This window comes from Triticum dicoccoides, chromosome 2A, assembly GCF_002162155.2.
Source record: "Triticum dicoccoides isolate Atlit2015 ecotype Zavitan chromosome 2A, WEW_v2.0, whole genome shotgun sequence".
Lineage (NCBI taxonomy): Eukaryota > Viridiplantae > Streptophyta > Magnoliopsida > Poales > Poaceae > Triticum > Triticum dicoccoides.
In genome coordinates this window covers 552649463-552666733 of record NC_041382.1, presented here as the reverse complement: position 1 = coordinate 552666733, position 17271 = coordinate 552649463, and the positions used below count along the sequence as shown (strand labels likewise).

General features: G+C 45.0%; 1 long non-coding RNA gene across 4 annotated transcripts; it reads left to right on the top strand.

The window, feature by feature from the left end:
- The first annotated feature begins 441 nt into the window (after nt 1-441).
- Nucleotides 442-5602, top strand: LOC119355324. Of its 4 annotated transcripts, none has more exons than XR_005171552.1 (8): nt 442-1033; nt 1111-1214; nt 1317-1468; nt 2327-3053; nt 3172-3296; nt 3443-3597; nt 4713-4883; nt 5345-5602. It is a non-coding gene; the product is annotated as an uncharacterized LOC119355324 (long non-coding RNA). The 4 variants fall into 4 exon arrangements; XR_005171551.1 differs by having other exon boundaries at nt 2327-3074; XR_005171549.1 differs by having other exon boundaries at nt 443-1033; nt 3162-3296.
- Nucleotides 5603-17271: the final 11669 nt, after the last annotated feature.

The window sequence follows — 17271 nt, the reverse complement described above, 5'->3', positions numbered from 1 at the left end:
TTTACTACAGGTGGATCAAATATTTTGACACCCAACCATTTGGTTAATTGTGCATTAAATATAGCCTACTATTTTAGAAAAATAATTTGGTACCATTTTGCAACAAATATATGGTAGTTTCTTCAAAAAAACCGATTATTGGCACTCCAAAAATTGAAAAATGATTTTTTGTGCAAACAAAATGAAAACCCCTCAAATCAACATTGTTTGTCGTCCCAAGATATGCAAATGCGCAAAATATTGGGCCATTTGAAAAAATTATAAACGGGTAATATGTTGAATGTTTATCCAGTATAAGAGGGTACAAAATATAAGAAAACAGAAGGAAAAAACAAAATTGCACTAGTTGAATTATGATTGGTGCAATCTGTTGTGGCATGGATCAGTGACATGGCAAACATCCATCCATCGATCCATTCATGCAACCCACCGCAGTAAACATCCGTCCATCGATCCATTCACCCAGTCTTTCTCCCTCTTGCGCGAACCCTAGAGTTCCTACGCACCCACAGCCGCGACCTCCAACCATCTCCCTCCCTCAGATCTCGATCCGCCGCCGCCCCAATCGTCGATGACCCTCACCGTAGACAAGAGCGAGCCCATGCCCAGATTCACGAGTGGAGCCCGGCGAAGCTGCCCGCAAACTGCTCCTCTTCCCCACCCCCGATTCCTCTCCAATCTTCGCCGCCGCCGCCGATCCCCACCCCCACCGCCGACCTCGTCTCCCCGTCCTCGGCCCCATCCCCACCTCCGGCCGACCTCCCTCCTCATCTCGTCCATCCACCCATGGAAACCTCCTTTTCCACGGATCCACACACCCACCCACGCCCACCCATGGATGGATGGATGGATGGGGCGCACCAGTTCCGGCGACGGCGACGCCGGATCCACACCCACCTACACAATGGAGGCCGGCCGCATCGGGATCCATCGCCTGCTCTCGGTCTGGTGCGGCACAGCAGACCACACTGGAGATTGCTACTGCGGTGGCCATCGACGACGGCGCATCTCTGGCGGGACCTAGATGCCCAAGGTATGTACGAAGTCCTTGCCAAGTCTTCCATCTCCTCTCATGTACGGCGGGACCTAGACTGATTACATTCATCTCAGGCATGCATCCGTGGTTGGTGACCTTGCATGCGGCCCTTGCCGGAGGCTGGTTGGCTGGATGGACGGGCATCCGGGATGCTGGTGTTTGCAGCCTTATATCTCAGGTGTGGTTTCTTCCTGCCGTCGTCCCATACTCGTCCCTTGTTGTTCTAAATTTTCTTGAGGCTTGTGTTTGACATCTCTCGTCGGTGCTGTTTCCATCGCAGGGAAGACGCCTGCTAAAATGTGTGCATGCCAAGATTCCTACAGTTCCAGACTGATTAGTGAGATTACAGTTATAAGGGTGGATCGATTAGCATACTCTGCCTACTGAATGCCAGTCTGAGAGGTAGCATCTGCTATCGTCAGGTTATATAAGGTGCATCCACATAAACTGATTTCTCACTCAGCTACGTATAATCTGTGTGGAGAAGACTGACAATAGACTGATAGGTTAATATGAACATCAAATAACTTAAACAAGGACATTGTTTGTGTTAACCCACCACTCTTTTATTGAATTTTCCCTACTGGACCTTACAAGCAGCAGCCTTCACAACTCTTTCATTTCATACCCAATAACTGGGAAAGAGTGTGGCATCAGCAACAGAGCTTTTCTTGTACCAAATGCATGCACATCACATGGCTGCTCAAGTCCTTCCTTCCTTCTGTCTTTGTATAAAAATCTTCTTCAGTTTTGTACATGGTCCCTGGTTCCTTTGATGACATTAGTCAAAATACACTGATGGTTAATTATATATATATATATATATATATATATATATATATATATATATCCACATAGCAAGTATACGGTATTATCCTATACATTTCACATGATGGAAGAGACATTACTTACATCCGTACCAGGGGCGAATCTACTGGGGTGCTTTAACAGGCTCGAGCCCCCCCTCCAGAGATGCAATTTATTTTTTTCTACTAGTATTTGGCCCAGCCCAGGCAATCAGCGGCAGCCCATTAAGCGCACACAATCAAAATCCTGTCTATACTCGTTCCAATCAAAATCCAATCTGCTTGAGCCTGCCCTCTGTTTTTTCCCAAGATTCACCACTGATTCGTACTGAAGTGTTAAAGTATGCATGTTTTGCTTAGTTGAAAATTTTGAGATATCGTACTGAAGAGCATGCGAATGATGTTCACTCTGTTATGCTTCTAAAGCATCTGAATGGTGTTCATTGCTGTTTAAATGATGTTCATCTGCTATGGTTTGCTTCAGCTCGTGTGGATGGGAGGTGGATGCCAGCACGGATCCGGCGTCTCCGACCTCGGCATCCACAAGGAGGAGCGGCGACAATTACATACCCAACCATGGGGCAGCCTCCCTCTACCTCTCTCACATTCCCTGATTTTGCTGCTGCTCTAAATTCATTTTCACTTGATTGAATCTAGTGCTACTGCTCTAAATTCACTTGCATGTTTGACTAAATCATAAAAGAATGAATAGGTGTTGGCTTTAGAGTGCTAGTTCGTATACTCTAGCAGGCGAAGCACGTCCGTGCAAGCTAACTTCAACAAAGCAGACTAGTAGCTTAATTGATTCTTTGTTAGCTAGTAGTACTTGGACGTGCAGTCTCACGTATACGTACGAGCTTAGTAGAGCTAGCGACTGATCGATCTGACTTCTTGCGGCAGACCGTAGCGACTTCGTAACTCAGGGAACTGAAAAACGATGGAGATTTTGTGGATAGCCACAGGGGCGTGTCACTCCTAGCTTTCTTTGTATTGCTTTGATCGACTTAGAAAGATTACAATGGCTGGGTGCACTTATGATGCACTTAGTGTGCCACCACCAGATGACTGACTGAATGTGTATTTGTACTAGCGCGTGCCGACGAAGCAGGAACACACCCAATGCCCTGGCAGGAACACCGAGTTGTGGAAAGTAGCGGCTCGCAATCGTGGTCAGGGACCGACCGTCCGAGAGTAGACCGTGGAGACGTGGAGTTAAGTCCAGGCAGTTCCTTGTAATATTTTGGATCTCATTTTAGTTATGATGAATTGATATATAATGATGTTTGATCTGCTTCTGCTTGATTCCTTACTTGTTGTAGGACATTGCAGTCACGTAGATTTTGCTGGTTGTGGCATTGCTTGAAATTGGATTATTGGATAGCTGGAGCTGCGTAGGATTTCTTCTAATTTACTCCAGGAGAGTAGGAGACCAAGACCAAGCTTCATGAATTCAGGTGCTCTCTCTCATTTTCTTGAAACAATGTTGCCAAAAAGGCATTTATCTGGTTGTGACAAAATAAAAGAAAGAAGAAACTTGTAGATAAAATCATTGGAGCTTGTATATCCAAATCCTATAATTATATACTCTCTCTGCTCCCAGGGCGCCGCCCAGGTGGTCATGTGGGATCCTCTCGAACAGCCCGTGCTCGCTGTCGACTTCGATGGCAGGGTCACCCGCTCCATCGGCTCCCTCTCCGGCGGGATGTACTAGTCAGATTTCATCCCCTACGTCAACTCATACACAGAGATCTACATGTACTACTCGGATTAATCTCTGTTCTGCTGTACAATTACACTCGCAAGCTGTCTTACCGTATTATTGGATCTGTTGATCACTGCCTACATGTTAGATCGGTTTGATTTTGAAATGCAGCGAGACTTTGATGTTTCTGAATTCTGATGTGAAAGCATGTCTACGTCAGCTGAACTTTGCATGACTGTTCCTGTAGATCGATGGTGATATCAGCATGCATCCTAATTGTCAATCTCGAGTTTGCACTTCTATATGTTTTTTATTTGAAACACTTATGCATGACTAATTTTTAAGTTGATACAATTTCTTTGGTAGACAAGCATGGAAATATGTATTAACTTTCCTGAAAATTGAGCTTTTCTTAACTAATCAAGAACTCCCCTCATTATGTAAAACACCTATGCATATGACTAATTCTGCACGGCAATTCTGTTCAATTCTAATTTCTTTGGTAGTCAATTCTGTTCAATTGTGAAACACCTATGATATGACTGTGAAAGCATGTCTACATCAGTACAATTTTGCATGCATATTTTATTGACTAGATATATGCGTGTTGACTGTTCGTCTGTTCCTATGTACTGCATATTGTGTAATGGAGTTTGCTTGTATGGTGTTTGTGAAAATGTTTGTATGAAAATAATTTGACATTGGTGACAGCGTACATGGCCATTAGAAATGCGGAAGCGTACAGCGGCTGCGGCCACCCATGCCCTGCTTCTCCTGGTCTCTGTGTACCATGCCTGCATACTCTGTTTGTGATTTGTTCTAGCAAGTCTCTGTTCATGAGAAATAAGCTCTCTAGGATTCATTGGACCAACAACTACTTGTTCTAGCATGTTTATTTCAAGCAATTTGTCATTCATGCTGTTTGATGAACCGGTACCCATGTCGGGAGACTAGTAGAACTTGCAAACTTCAGTTTTCTCACCAGTAGTCACTTATCCTGCTGTTCATGTCCATACAACATTTGTATTAGTTCTATGTTACATCTGCTGCAAACAATTTATTAATGTGGGATGTGGCTCTATGTCAAGTTCTCTTTCTCTTCTAAAGAAATCCCCTCTACCTCTGGTGTGCAGCAAGTTGATTGTTTTGTATCTGTATTATTGTTCAGATTGGCCAAGTGTTCGTCGATCTGCAAGCCTGTTTAAGAGCTGGATTGGCCGGTCCAATTCAACACGGAGCTGTGTGTATGTTGAAACTTTTCGTCCATCAAGCGTCGCCTCGCCGCCTCCGACCGCCCCGACGACGCCCTTGCCTTCGCCAACCTCCACTCCTCCATGAGGTACGCATGCATTTCTATTGCTATTGCTCGCACTTTGTTCCTGATGTATTCCTTTGACTAATGAACCTAGCAGCATCAAAGTCTAGAATATCCCCACCAAAATGCATTGGCTTGTTGAACCCTTGTGCTGGTTAGAAATGCAGAATTGTGATATTGTGCTGGGAGCAATCTTGCTACAGTCATCAGTTAGATTTCAGCTTTGCATCTTTTCAGGTTTAACTGTTGGTTTACATTGAAACTGTTAAGCAAGTATCAAATTGAGTATATAGTGTGCAATTTGTGTTTAGTAATCTAGTAGCTCATAAGCATCAGACCATATGTTTTCTTATAAGCAAACTATATTGATGGTTGCAAGATAAGTTAAAATATACTAGTGCTACCTTGATTTTTATACTACTTGCCATTTATTTTCTTCGCTTGATGTTTTATGTGCTTCTGATGCGTGATCCTTCTAATGCTAGGTGATTTGTTTCTTGCAATTTGGAAGAGGAAGATGATGAAGCGTGGTTGTTATCTATCAATATGCCTTGTGTTCTGGTTGTACTTCATAGCTAGTTACATTGTATTCTGTACTGGTCTGGTTGTATGAACGCTATGTAAAGATTGTAATAGGCTAATTGTGGCTATCATTTCAAGCATATAGTTTTGTTTCACTTGAAATATTTGTCATCTGTGTACTGTGAAAATGTGAGAAATAAAAAGCTAATGAGTTGGACCTACTTATTGGTAGAGGCTAAGGCTCAAAACGTAAAATAGCCTGCAAAAAGGCTGAGGCCCAAAAAAGAAGTCGACTGTAAAAAGGCTAAGGCCCAAAACAAATGGACCATAAAAGTTCTATGTCTTAGAAACCAAAAAGGCCAAATTGTTGGGCTTGGCCCATGTAGCTGATCAAAATTGATATGAAAATAAATAATAAATTGGCTGAATCGTTGGGCTCGGCCCATGTAAAACACCTAATCAGATCGGGCTGAATCTTGTCAGTGACCTTTTCAATTGGTCGCAATTTTGACATCTCAGATTGCCACGCCAGATCCGACGTGGCCCGGGGAGACAGCCAGCGACCAAAACAAAAGGTCATGGGTTCAACGACCTTCTGTTTTGGTTGTAGACGTCTACGACCTCACAGAGAAGGTCCTTAATTTCAGTTTACGACTGCCAGCTTTTGACCTTCTGTTTTTGGTCACAAAAAGGTTACAAATGAAAAACAGTGACCTTTCAGTGACCAATAGTCAAGGTCACAAGTTGACATATTTTTTGTAGTGAAAGAAGTAGGTCGGTTGAGCCACGAGGGGCCCACGAGGAGGGAGGACGCGCGCAGGGGGGTAGGCGCGCCCCTGCCTCGTGGCCACCTCGTTGGTTGCTTGACGTGAAGGAAATATGTCCTAGAGGCAATAATAAAGTTATTATTTATTTCATTATTTCATGATAAATGTTTATTATTCATGCTAGAATTGTATTAACCAGAAACATGCACTACTAGGAAAAGGGCTATAGATAATATGAACACTAATGGCGCACCACACATGTGGTGCGCCACTACTATATACTAATGGCGCACCATGTGTTGGTGCGCCATTAGTGTCCAAATACTAATGGCGCACCATATCCACGGTGCGCCATTAGTAAAAAATTTTTTTTTTATTTTTTTTTCAAAAATACTAATGGCGCATCAGGGGGATAGTGCGTCATTACTAGTTTTAACTAGTAATGGCGCACCAGTAAGAGATGCGCCATTGCTATCTATACATATGGCGCACCCCTACCAGTGAGCCATTGCTATCACTCCATATCCCCTCTAGTCACGTTCCCGGCCGCCAGCCTCTTCCTCCCCCTCCCTCACACCAGATCCAGTGCAAAGGCAAAGCGAAGAGGGAGGCTCCTTCAGTCGCGGCCTCTCCTTCCTCGAAGCCCACGGCCGAGAGCAGACGGAGGAGAGGAGAGAAGAGAAAGCTCTTGTGCTCGCGCGACGACGATGATGACGACCTCCGCCGCTGCGACGATGAGCCCCCTTCGCGCCCTCCTCGTCCTCGCCGCCGTCCTCGCGGCGTGCCTCGGCCCCGCGGCGGCGGACCAGCCCGGGTAGGTGCCCCTCGTCCCCGCTCATTTTCCCTCCCCGATCCGATCGATCGGGAGGCTGTATCTGACCCACTCTCTCGCCTCGCCTTGTGGGTGCAGATCCGTCGAGGGATACACCATCGCCGGCCGCATCAAGATCGACGGTCAGTGCCCTCTCCCCCGTGGTTCAAACTAGACGCATCTGGTAACTTCTGCGTGCGTGGGTAGGCGGGCGGGATCCAGTTTCGTGCTCTGCTCGAACCTGACCAATTTGGTGGAATTATCTCTGCGGCGCGTGATCCAAGTAGGGCCAAGTGTGTCGATGCTACTGATCTCCCTACTGTACCACTATGCATCGCCGTTGCTTAGGCAGCATGCTTACAGGCATTAGTGTCCATATTATCCAGCTTCATCTTTGAAACTAATGTGCTTCCCCCCTTCAGGTTCATCGCCGTTGCTTAGGCAGCATGCTTACAGGCATTTAATGGAACCATGAGCTTAACCTTCTTTTTTGTTTTAACATCTTTACAGCCAAGTAGAAAATAATGTGCTTCCCATGCTCAACCTCTGTTTGGACTCAGGTTCTGTAGAATTGCCTCAGTTCATTTGTCTTACTACTGGGCTAGTGTCACCTTGTAGTTGTAAATATACAATATAACCTATTTCCTTGAGCGAGGAAGTAGCTAACATAGCACTCAAATTCCCCCCTTCAAACAATAATAACTAAGCTCAAAAGAATGATGAGGTGGTTACACAGCTGCTGAAAAATCAAGAACTTAACTTTTGCGTGTGTTTGTGTGTGCAACTTTAACATCTTTACAGGGGTTTCGGTAGTTCATAGTTGGGATTAAACCTTAAATGTAGCCATGGTTTATTAAACGTAGGAAAACAACAGCAAGTCGAAAGAAAAGTAGTTCCCATGCTGAACTTCATTTTATATAGACTGAACTATAGTTTGTTGGACACCCTAGATTGCTGGACGATCTTTAGGCGTCTCTGCAGCACATAGCAGGCCAATCTTAACAAGAGCGATGATAGGAAGATCATTGTTCCTGCAGCCATTTAATGACTTTCCTGGTCTGAAGCACTCTCTGCTTCTTGGTCAACTTGGGTCCCACAAAAGAGATTCATGATTCTTGGATCTAGAACGGTAGAACCTCACAAATCATATAACAGTGTAATGGATCCAGTTTTTCTTCCATCACATCTTCCTTATTGCTTCCTTGCTGGATTCCTTATCACTCCTGACACAAGGAGAAACTGAAAGGGGCATTGCTTTCCTGACACTGTTATCTGTGAACAGTACTTGTCATATTGTCCCCCTGCCACTTATTATGAAGTCCAACAAGAAAATGATATGGTCAAAATGTATTGTCTTGCTTTAGCCTTTTCTAACATGTGTTTATCCTTTAATTTTTCCATGAGCCTTGAGGATGCTGCTCTCATTTCACAGAGATATGGATTTTCATACTAACGGTTTTATTGCTGTGGCTTCCCATACACAATGACCGGTTCCTGGAAAAGCAACTGATGTTCTTGCTGCTGTGTTTATAGCAACACAAGTTATGTACGGATTATCACTTTTATTTCTGACTGGTTGCCCTTTCACAGTTATTGTGTTTCAGTTACTACATGGCTGTCGATAATTCTCCTTGGATATACTAGTCTTCTCCCTTCTCTTTGTAATAATGGTCTGCTGATTTTGTGGGCTTTATCAATAATCCCCTCTACCCTCTGCTGCCCAGATCGAAATCGTCTTCTCCAAAAATTCTTCTATTAGTAATGTCCTTGCCACATGCGTTTCAGTTTTCAACTTTAGCAGTCTGATGTACAAGTTTAACATCTTTACACGGGCATGATTAGTTCATAGTTGGGCTTACACCTTAAAGTATTGTAACACAAGTTTATTAGGTGTTGGAAGAAACAACCAAGTCGTAAGAAAAGTTCCCATGCTGAACTTTATTTTATATATGCTGCATCCTTTTGTTCTGAATATCTAAATCAATCAACAGATGTAGGAACATGATTATTCAGTAGCTTCTCATAGAGAGAGGGGAATTGACGAATTGTCCAGATCCACGCATGCAAATCAGAGTGCCTCTCTGCTAGAATATATGTTTGTTGATAAAACTGAGTACACCATGACTACCCCAATTGATTAATATTTCTTGATTTTCCTTCTTTTATATGCATGTCTAATCTCTGATTTATCCATATATATGTTAGCCGACAGAAAACGGTCGAATCTTAGTGCTGCTGCCCCATGAACACATTTTTTAATTTGACTGTACATTCAAATGAAGCCAAGTGGAGTAGTATACTGGTAGTATAGTATAATAATATTATCAAAAGGTAAATGCCCTGATTATTTAGCTCTGTCAGATAAATACTCGTCGAAAGTGGGCTCCTATCAAAATTTGTTTCCATTATAATCTTACTCATACAATATTCACACCATGTAATTCTGGAAATATATGCTCATATCTAGTTCTGCATAAAAAATGACAGTATTGACATGTTATAAATAGTTTGTTTGTGTTTCTGTTTATTTTGTTACATTTTGCAGGGATAAAGTGAAGAAAAAGAAGAAAAGATTACTAGAAGATTAGTTTTAGGATTTTCTTTTATTTCCTTGCAATTTTCCTTTTATTGGAAACTTGTAAAGACATTGTAATATTCTTACTATAATAAAAATTATGATTCTATTTCATTTTTGTTTTTAAATTATTTTTCCTTATAGGTTGTTTTTTGTAAATTTAGATTTTTTTTGTTTTCCAAATACATTACTAGTGGCGCATTTAAGCCCTTATTAGTGGCGCACCTTCCTTTATTACTAGTGGCGCACTTATAAAGTTACTAGTGGCGCACCTGGAGGGAATACTAGTGGAGCAACGAATGGCATACTAATGGCGCACCACATGGTGCGCCATTAGTATCTGGCATACTAATGGCGCACCAGTGGTGCGCCATTAGTAAAAAATACTAGTGGCGTGCTACTAATGGCGCACCGGTAGTGCGCCATTAGTAGGCAAAACCGGTGCGCCATTAGTAGGCCTTTTCCTAGTAGTGATGATACATGTGTGAATACATAGACAAACAGAGTGTCACTAGTATGCCTCTACTTGACTAGCTCATTAATAAAAGATGGTTATGTTTCCTAACCATGGACAAAGAGTTGTTATTTGATTAACGGGATCACATCATTAGATGAATGATCTGATTGACATGACCCATTCCATTAGCTTAGCACCCGATCGTTTAGTATGTTGCTATTGCTTTCTTCATGACTTATACATGTTCCTATGACTATGAGATTACGCAACTCCCGTTTGCCAGAGGAACACTTTGTGTGCTACCAAACGTCACAACGTAACTGGGTGATTATAAAGGAGCTCTACAGGTGTCTCCAAAGGTACATGTTGGGTTGGCGTATTTCGAGATTAGGATTTGTCACTCCGATTGTCGGAGAGGTATCTCTGGGCCCTCTCGGTAATGCACATCACATAAGCCTTGCAAGCATTGCAATTAATGAGTTAGTTGCAAGATGATGTATTACGGAACGAGTAAAGAGACTTGCCGGTAACGAGATTGAACTAGGTATTGAGATACCGACGATCGAATCTCGGGCAAGTAACATACCGATGACAAAGGGAACAACATATGTTGTTATGCGGTCTGACCGATAAAGATCTTCATAGAATATGTAGGAGCCAATATGAGCATCCAGGTTCCGCTATTGGTTATTGACCGGAGACGTGTCTCGGTCATGTCTACATTGTTCTCGAACCGTAGGGTCCGCACGCTTAAGGTTTCGATGACAGTTATATTATAAGTTTATGAGTTTTGATGTATCGAAGGAGTTCGGAGTCCCGGATGGGATCGGGGACATGACGAGGAGTCTCGAAATGGTCGAGACGTAAAGATCGATATATTGGATGACTATATTCGGACATCGGAAAGGTTCCGAGTGATTCGGGTATTTTTCGGAGTACCGGAGAGTTACGGGAATTCGCCGGGAGAAGTATTGGGCCTTATTGGGCCATACGGGAAAGAGAGAGGGGCTGCCTAGGGCGCGCCATAGAGAGGGCCGACCCTCCCCTCCTCCACTCCTTTATATACGGGGGCAGGGGGCATCCCATAGACACACAAGTTGATCTTCATGATCGTTCCTTAGCCGTGTGCGATGCCCCCCTCCACGATATTACACCTCGGTCATATTGTAGCGGTGCTTAGGCGAAGCCCTGCGACGGTTGAACATCAAGATCGTCACCACGCCGTCGTGCTGACGGAACTCCTCCCCGAAGCTTTGCTGGATCGGAGCCCGGGGAGCGTCATCGAGCTGAACGTGTGCCAAGAACTCGGAGGTGCCGGAGTAACGGTGCTTGGATCGGTTGGACTGGGAAGACGTACGACTACTTCCTCTACGTTGTGTCAACGCTTCCGTTGTCGATCTACAAGGGTACGTAGATCACACTCTCCCCTCTCGTTGTTATGCATCACCATGATCTTGCGTGTGCGTAGGAATTTTTTTGAAATTACTACGTTCCCCAACATGACGTCCACTCCAAGTCCTCTGGATCACGTTTGTTCCAAAAATCACGCTCCCGAAGATTTCATTCCGTTTGGACTTCGTTTGATATTCTTTTTCTAGGAAACACTGAAATGGGCAAAAAAACAGCAATTTGGGCTGGGCCTCTGGTTAATAGGTTAATCCAAAAAATAATGTAAAAGTGTGAAATAAAGCCCATTAACATCCAAAACAGATAATATAATAGCATGGAACAATAAAAAATTATAGATACGTTGGAGACATATCACTTACCGCGCGGGAAAACCCCGCTCTCGACTATTAAATAGTCAATATACTAATATTGTATCCATGGATTGCGCCATGGAGCAAACCCTCAAAAAATGACGGTACACATTTACGGAGTACAGTATACAGCACGCCCGTTGCGTTCGGGTCGCACCCCAGGCGATCGGTCGGTCTAGCACGCCGCTCTCCGAATGGAACACACGCCATATTTTGAGATAAGCTCTATAAACCAGAAAGGAGGGAGTAGTACTGCAACAAGCTATCCGTCCAGGTCACGGTGGACGGACATGCGATAGTGGATTCGATACTGTAGAAGCAGTAGTAGTAACATCATTGTTCGTCCTCTCGAAGAGGCGAAGAGCCAAGCGCAACCCGAACATGGTAGTTGCGAACCTTGGAGCACGTATATAGCCAGGTATGTGAGCCCATTATTGTAGTACTTGCTAGTATAGCCCTGTAAACCAGAAAGGAGTATTTGCCTTTCTAGAGATTTCAACAAGTGACTAGACTACACCGACACGGAGTACATATGGAGAAAAATGAGTGAATCTACACCGTAAATAAATACGTAGTTCTCTCGTTTTCCTCTCCGCCTTGGTTGCGGTGCAAACCATTTAGTATACTATCACCTTGCAATTTATGAAGTCACCATAGGCACCTCGTCGTCGACGGGAACGTCTCCTGACACACGATAGATGTGAGCGGTAGTCGCCTCCATAGGTGCTTGAATGCCAATGAGGGAGAGGGTAGCGGTTCCCGAGATGTTGAACGGTCAATGATGCATCCTCAATTACATGCAGAGGAAATTAATTGGAGAGGCATAATAGAGCCATCACGATGTGAATGCAATAGAGTTTGGACTCTCATATAAAGGCGCCCCACCACTCCAATCCATCTACTCATAGTCTTTGTGCAACATTGCTCACTCCAACCCAAGACCAAGTGACCAGAAGCCACAAGCACCTATGGAGGCGATGGACGCGAGCGACAGTCGGCTATGCCAAATCATCCAAGGCGCCGACCTGTAGCCCACGCGGCGCAGCGTTTCCAGACGGTGTTGGCGACCACCAGCGTCGTAGCCCTCGCCGACGCCGGCTTCGCCTCTCGCATGGATGACATGATGGTCAACTCCATCCACAAGTTCACCGCCTCAAGAAGCGCGCGGACGACCTTCCCGTACTGCTCCAGCCCGCGCGCCCAGGATCCTCATTGCCTGCCACCCTCATCGGCCTCCATGGTGACGAACTCTTTCAAGCCCTGGTGGCCCTGGAGGTGCCAGAGGTCGGGACGAAGAATGTGCACCTCGAGGCCGCGCTCGCCGCGCAGCGCCTCGCCATGCAAGAAACCGTCGACTTGCACATCCACGTCTACAAGGAAATCGTCTACATAGGCCACTACAAGGCCAGCGAGGACAGAAAGACGTTGGCCTTCTTCCAGCGGCTGGAATCTTTGGACGCCATTGTTCAGAAGCATGTCGACCTAGCCACGAAAGCCGCTACTACTTAGACGCTGTTCGGTGGTCCGGCGCCCTGAGTCGAGGAGGTGGACGTCGACGATAGATGCATCTCTTCTTCTTGCCTCCTATAACCAGCACTGCATCGCCTCATGGCCTTAATGTTTTATTAGTATAGTACTCCCTCCTTTTCCAAATATAAGTTGTAGGCATCTTTGTTGTACTTATTATTTGAATCTTATTTGTTGGTTATGGATCTTGCAAGCTGGGAATCAATAAGATGTGTAGGCATCTTTGTTGTACTTACTATTTGGATCTTATTTGTTGGTTCTGAATCTTGCAAGCTGGGAAACACGACATGATGATGCATATTATAAAAACCATAACAAACAGTTCAAACTTGGTAGTATTATCTGTGTGAAAGTGCGAAAAATGTGCTGATCATGTGCGTCTTGAGAATAATAATTCTAATTGTTGTGCATGTTGATCTTGTGGCACTGATAGAACGAGCCAATGCATTTCTTGTTTTAAGTATAAATTTCTATTAAAGATAATTAAATTTAAGTAAAGTGACCACTAACTCTTGTTATTACAGTACCAATACAAACCCGCTCGTGAACCGACGTGTGGCCGGAGTAGGTTTCTTAATGGAGGCGTTTGAATGCGCCAAGGGTGCATCTTCTGCCAGGCATGCAACGGGCGAGGGAGGGGTAGTAACTGTTGTCGCCTGTACACACTGAGTTTACTGTTGAATCCAGTTCCCCAAGAGCTAAAAAACGAACTGCTGCTGCCGCCTACCCACTCGTTCACTTGAAGAGACTCCAATGGCGATCCGAGGGGTGAGCCTGTTGGATATGGATTTCAGCAAGGAGTTCCCCTTTGAGTTCGCCGTCCAGTCCTATGGCTGCACCAAGTTGAATGTGATGTATACCAACGATCCAGACTCGGTGAAGCTCTACCTCACCGAGTTCAAGCAGTACCTACAGGACGATAAAGCACAAGGTCGCAGGACTAGACCTTGTGCCCGTCCATTCTTCTCCTGACAGGGACCAGCGGATCACCTCGCCCAGGTATGTGTACGGACGAGGTTATCGTCTACCACTGTTGTAGGGCCATTAGAGGTTCTGGAGCATTCGTCCTTTTCATCGGCAGCACCGACTGCACCTTCACTATGGTGGAGAGAAGGAATAACGCGACGATTCGGCCATCTGGTGCAACAAGCTTGTCGACATCCAGAAGTAATACAAGATCATGGGCAATGCGCAGGAGAAGGACTCTGTGGTTGACCTCGCCGAGACCATCATCGACCCCTGATACACCAACACGAAAGAAGACAATGATACCAAAGGACTTGAACATGTGGGAGGTACCTCTGAATCTACCCTACATAACCTACACGACCAAGGAAGCATATGCATGCTACGACATGTACAGGCGGATCTTGAACATGAGGGCATGTCTGCTTCCTGTAACCGACCAGTACACGGACAACCGCAACATCATGATCAAGCGTGCCAGGAAGGTCTAGATGTTGTACTTTATCTGTTTATAAGCACCTTTATCATCTGACCATGCATCAGCCTATGTGTCATAATTATCTGTTTTGCCTGAAATATTTCTTTTAAGAACCCATTAACCTGTTTGCTTTTTTAGTGGCTATTTGCTTATGTATGTAACTAGTTCACTCGTCCGTATAAAAAAACTAGTTCACTCGATTTCCGTGCTTTGAATCTCTTTCCTCCCAACATATTCCCCTTCTCAGGTGGACCCAGCAGGTCTCGTACACAGACATATGGGACCAACCACCTATCCATTTGTATTTCTTTATTTTGTTCAATCTTTCGTCCTCGTCCTATACAACGGCTGGCCATCATAGCCTATGGCATTGGCCAGGCCATCCCTCTACTCCCACACATTGTCCGGCGGCGGCAGCTCCACCGGCCCACCCTGCACCCGAACAAGTCAACCCCCATAGTCCCCTCAGCCTGCGTCTTCACCCGCTCCGGTTCGTTTGGTCCGAGGTCTCAACGTCGTCCTCCTCCTTGGTGCTCTCGCCCCGGCGCCGCCATTTGTCGTTCCCAACATTGTCAGCAAAACAAGAGGAATCGAGAGACAACTGTTTGTCGAGAGGCTGACAGTCCCGGGCCCACCAGGTCCATGGCCTAGGTTTTGTTGTTTAACATGGGCAGCCCACGACATATTTCAACTTTTTTTGGATCCAGCAGGTATCAAGCGGCCTCTAGACCTCCCAACCTAGCTTGTCTATAAGATCAGCAGCCGAAGTTATGTTTGTTTTTCAAGACGACGCACAACTCAGTTCTATTTTTCTATAAGAATGCAAAACTGAACCTATGTTTTCTATAAGAATGCAAAAATGAACATATATTTATATCTTATTTTATTACATATATATATAATAGAAATAACATAAGGTTCCGTTAAACCTGTCGTTCGTCCAACCATTTTATAGACCTTCCCACTTCCTTTATTTTTCATTTTCATTAATCCTATATCTGAATTTTCTCCCACTTTCTTTTTCGATGTAAACCGAGTTTTCTCACAGTACTTTTCCCTAGAACCAACTCAACTGTCCCACGTCTAGCCTAAAAAATAACAATACCCACGTCCTATTAACTCATCAAATTAAAATGATATTTTATTTCGTAAATTGGAATTTCTTACAAAATAATAATAATTTTTTATATATAATTTGGCAAGTTAACTCCTAGTGATTGCGTACATAAGCTTGCAAAGATTTTACTGACCAATGTAGTAATAGACGTGCAATCATGTGTTTATGTTTTTATAACATTTCTCCGTCCAGCCCAACATGATATTTTGAACCAGCCCAGCAAGTCCGCGGATTTCGAGAAAAATGCAAATGGGCTTTAAATTCTACCACATATATATATAAACAGGCTGCATAGATGCTACATCATTGTTTCACCCAGCCCACCAAATGGACTAAAAAACAAATGAACTGGCTGACATGTGGGCTAGTAGGTCGAAGTGTAAGCAAGGTGTTGGATTTACATCCAACGGCCGGCATTCTTCTTCAATCTCTCGTCTTCTTCCCCAGCGCTGTCGGGACCACCTGCTCCAGCCTCCGGCATCTAGCGACGATGTTTTGCGCGCCTCAGCGAAACGCTAGCCCATCAACGGCCAGGCCATCCCTCCACTCCACACCTCCTGTTATTCTCTGCCGAACGTAGGCCCACCCTACACCCGAACCAGTCAAGTTTCCCACTCCTCTTCGTCTACGACTCCACTCCCGCGTCTTCCCCATCTCCGGGTCATTCCATTCTGGGGCCTCACCGTCATCCACCGCCTCGCTATGCTCGGCGTGGCGTCGTCAACAAACGAGGGTCATCGAAAAAGGACTGTACGTGGAGAGCCTGACAACTGGGACCCACGAGGTCCATGGACGCACACAAGGAAAGTTCCTCCTTATTAAGTTGTTTCCTCCCCCTGAAAGCTGGGACCCACCGGTTGTATCTTCGCATGGAAGGAAGTGCCTCATGTTCTGAAAAAACCATTCCTCCCGATGACAGCTGGGCCCCGACAGATTTGGTGGCTGACTTGTGGGCCTACTAAAAAGACGTGTACGCAGGGCTTTGTCAACTTAACCAACAAATGATTCTAGCAGCTGGACCGTTGGATGTTAATCCAATAGCCATGCTCCTTCTTCAACCTTTGTTCTTGCTCCTGTCTCCCGTGGGCGGTAGTGCTGCCGCGCACCCGAACCAGTCAAGTTTCCCACTCCTCTCCATCTGTGACTCCACTGCCGTGTCTTCCCCATCTCCGGGTCGTTCCAGTCTGGGGCCTCGCCGTCTTCCACCGGCCATGGTGCACTCGGCACGGTGTGGTCAACGTGGTCAACAAACGACAGTCATCGGAAGATGATTGTTCGCGAGAGGCTGACAGTGGGGACGCACCACGCCCATGGACGCATGCATGCAACTGCATCCTTTTTACCCTGAAAATCAATGTTTTCTCCCCTGACTGCTGGGATCCACCAGCTACATCTTCGCACACAAGGAAGTGCATCCATATTACGGGCAAAA